Genomic DNA, 3635 nt, shown 5'->3' on the forward strand with positions numbered 1-3635 from the left:
ACATAATGAGACAGTCAGAAACTCAGCAGAAGTCAAGAAGCAGTGTTTGGACGACAGCAACTTGCTCTTGCAACCAGTTCTATTTGACCCTATGACAACAATGAGGAATGACATGGCATTACGGTTTTCTTTTTGCTATAGTTTTTTTAACTCAAATTTTAGACTACTTTTTGAAATAAAACAGGCTTTTCACTGCTTACAAGGTTATTTCTGAGTTGCAAAAATTCTCTCTCCATATTTTTCCCTGTATTACCATGTTTTTCTCTGTATTCCCCCATTCCATCTTGGCTGCCACCATCAGACAGACAGAAAGTGCAAGGACACTTTTTTTGTGCATCTGTAGTGGAAATCTTAGCAGCAGACAGTAATTGCACGAGGTCTGCCAAATAGATGCATTCTATGATTTTGATCGTGTGTTCTACATACCAAGTATCATCTTCTTATGATAATCTTGCTTTTGCCCTATGACAATTGCTGTGTTTCATTACAATATCCAACTATCCTCAAAGTTAGAATCTACTTTCTTTGCAAAATCTGAGAACTAAACTTTCAGTTCTCCAGTAGACGTGAATTTAAGTGGGCTAAAAAGAGACACATTAAGACTAAACTAACATTTGAAACTGTGCTGTTAATTTGATTGTTATACGGTCAATCAGTAAGTGTTTAATGATTCAAAAGCAAACAATTAATATACAAAGCATTTAATTGAAAAACTACTTGTTTTCATAATAAATGAGTTTTTAAAAATCCATTAGTTACTTGTTTCAGAAATATAATTTCAATACAAAAGATTGGGTTGATAAGTTTCCCTCCCCTTGTCTTGTACTATACAGTAGGGAACAGCCTGGAAAGAAATACTATGGCCATCAAGTTTAACATCTTTTTGCATTAGCACCAGAAAGTGATTAACTTAAGCCAAAATTCTTGTTTTTAATGATTTTAATTTCAAACTTGATGTGCTTATGAATGAAAACCACTCCCAATTGTTCATCTTTTTGGAAGACAAACATATACATCTTCACAATTATTTATGGGAAGGATAATGTATACAATGATTTGGGAGTCAGCTGACTATATGGACACAGATATCAGAATATGACAATTGATGGTAGAAACTGTAATATTTATGTTCAATCTAAAATTTACCACAACCTGAAGCATAACTCTATTATAAAAATTCAGTATCTTCTGTTCTTGTCAGTAGCTATGGCAATTTTAAAAATATTTGTATCTTAATAGCTTTAAATTGGAGACTATATGTAGAAATTCTAATTACATAAGATGATATATAAGTATTTATACCTTAAGAAAAAGGCAAATATGTAATGAAAAATTGCAAATATTTGAAGACATGGCTTCTTTCCTCTGTTATAGAGTCTAGCTGTGTAGTGAAGTTGAACCTATAAATAGAAAAGAAAGTTACATGGTAATAAGTGTTTTGATGGACATGAGGCTGTAAAAACACATATGAGGGTGACTAATTCAGACCAGGAACTTAAGAAGGCTTTTCAGAGGATGTGCAGAAGTCATCCATACGAAGATTTTAGGTAAGAGTTTTCCAGAGGGATAGAATGTGAGAAAGTCTAGGTGAGGTGCATGTGTGCACACATGTGGGAATGAGAGAGAGGGAGAAGGAGAGAGAGAAAAAATCGACTGTTTTAGGAGTAGAAAGAAAGTCAGTAGAACACAAAATTTGTGAAGGAGAGAAGGAGGTATGGGGTGGTTATGAGAGATAGATTAGACTGAAGAGGAAAGCAGGACCCAACTAGGCAGGGCTATTAGATCAAGAGCGTGTCCTGTGTCTTAAAGGAGATGAAGAAAAGGACCCTTTCAGAGGCTTTAAGCAAGAGACCTTCAGGCTAAGATATACATTTTAAAGAGCTCACTCTGATTGTATTGAGAGAGAATGGGTGGTAGGTGTCGGGCAGGCAAGACAGGAGGCAGGAGAACCAGTTAGAAGGCTTCTGCAGTCAACTGTGCGAGACAGGAGTTCATGGGTACCAAAGGAGCGGCAGTGGGAATAGACGAGTTTAGAGATACTGAAGAGAAAGAGACAGGAGGACCCGGTGATGTCTTGACTATGGATGGTGGTGATGAAAAAGGGAAGGGCATCAAAGAGACAGGGAGGCTTCCAACTGGGCAACTGGGACATTTAAACATGATGCCTTTTACTGAGAGAGCATTTCTAGGGGAAGCAGACATTAATATACCAGGTTTGGATTAATGATCAGACTTGTAAGTAGATTATTTCAACTAAAAAGTTGTGATTTAAACTTTTGCAGGTTAACAATACATCTTCCTCTAATTTTACCTCTTAATTTTAGGTTGGTCTATTGCCTTGATAGCAGAGTGTAGGCTGTGTTCCATCCTGGAATGGACACATAAACTATGTGACGGCGTAAATTACTAAAGAGTTTTGAGATCACGTTTTTTTTATCTGCTTACTTTGGATAATATCATCCAACTTGCTGAGTTGTTGTGAAAATTCAGTAAGGTAATATATAGAAAGTACCAGACAAGTAAGCACGCAAGAGTTAGTTCTCAACTCTTGTCCCCACTTTATGTTGATGTTCATACCGTTTTAAATTCACCCCCCAAAGATGTCCACAACTTGATCCCTCAAACCTGTGGATATGCTACTTTACCTGGTGAAAGGGACTTTCCAGATGTGATTAAGGGTAAGGACTCTGAAGTGGGAATTTTATCCTGGATTATCTGGGCGGGTCCAATGTAATTACACAAATTCTTAAAAGCAAGGGAACTTCTCCTGCTCTAGTCAGAGAGAGAGAGATGTGAGGATGGAAGAAAGACCCCAGAGATTCAACCTTGCTGGCTTTGAAGATGGAGAAAGAGGACCATGAGTGAAGGAGTGCAGATGGACTCTAGAAGCTGGAAAAGGCAATGGAATGGATTCTCCCTTAGAGCCTTCAGAAAGAAACAGCCCTGACAACACTTTGATTTTAGCCCAGCGACAGTGGACTTCCAACCTACAGAACTGTAAAATCATAAATTTGTGCTATTTCTAAAGCTATTAAGTTTATAGTAATTCTCCACGTCAGCAATAGAAACTTTATATATATATTATATATGTGTTAATAAAATTAACAACTTTTATATAAATAAGCATGAATGGTAAATTTGAACAATAGAAGACAGGGAGATATTTGGAGATAGCAGGATAAGAGGCCAGAAAGTACGCCCTGTGCTTCTGATAGACCTGTGCTGCCCAACTTCTGAGCTCAAGTGCTCTTTACCCACATGAGCATGTCAATGGGGGTTTGACCATTTGATCATCGAGTCTCGCTCTCTTCTGTTTCACAGTTATTTCCATGACTGGCAGCCTCAGCAGAGGGTAAAGAGATGTCACGTGATCATGAGATATTTCTTCCATATGATCCCAGAGCAGGAAATAGTAGCCTTGGCATATACTTTCATATTTGTACGTGAGTAGAAAGCAACGACCAGCCTTCCTACTTGAGTACAGGGCTGGAGAGAAGGAAGTGGCGGTGAAGGGGCTTGAAATGGGGGAGAAAGTTGAGCTGGGAATAGAACTCTGGGAGCTGTGTATGTGTCTCTGGTCCTGTTATGTCAGGACCTGTCCTGGATTGCATGTCCTCTCTTGACACCCCTTTTCT

General features: G+C 38.2%; 1 non-coding gene across 1 annotated transcript; it reads right to left on the reverse strand.

The window, feature by feature from the left end:
* Positions 1–262: 262 nt before the first annotated feature.
* Positions 263–396, reverse strand: LOC147914988 (small nucleolar RNA SNORA31). Its single transcript, XR_015554810.1, has one exon. It is a non-coding gene; the product is annotated as a small nucleolar RNA SNORA31 (small nucleolar RNA).
* Positions 397–3635: the final 3239 nt, after the last annotated feature.

Source organism: Ceratotherium simum, chromosome 16, assembly GCF_057802395.1.
Source record: "Ceratotherium simum simum isolate JZ-2026a chromosome 16, ASM5780239v1, whole genome shotgun sequence".
NCBI lineage: Eukaryota > Metazoa > Chordata > Mammalia > Perissodactyla > Rhinocerotidae > Ceratotherium > Ceratotherium simum.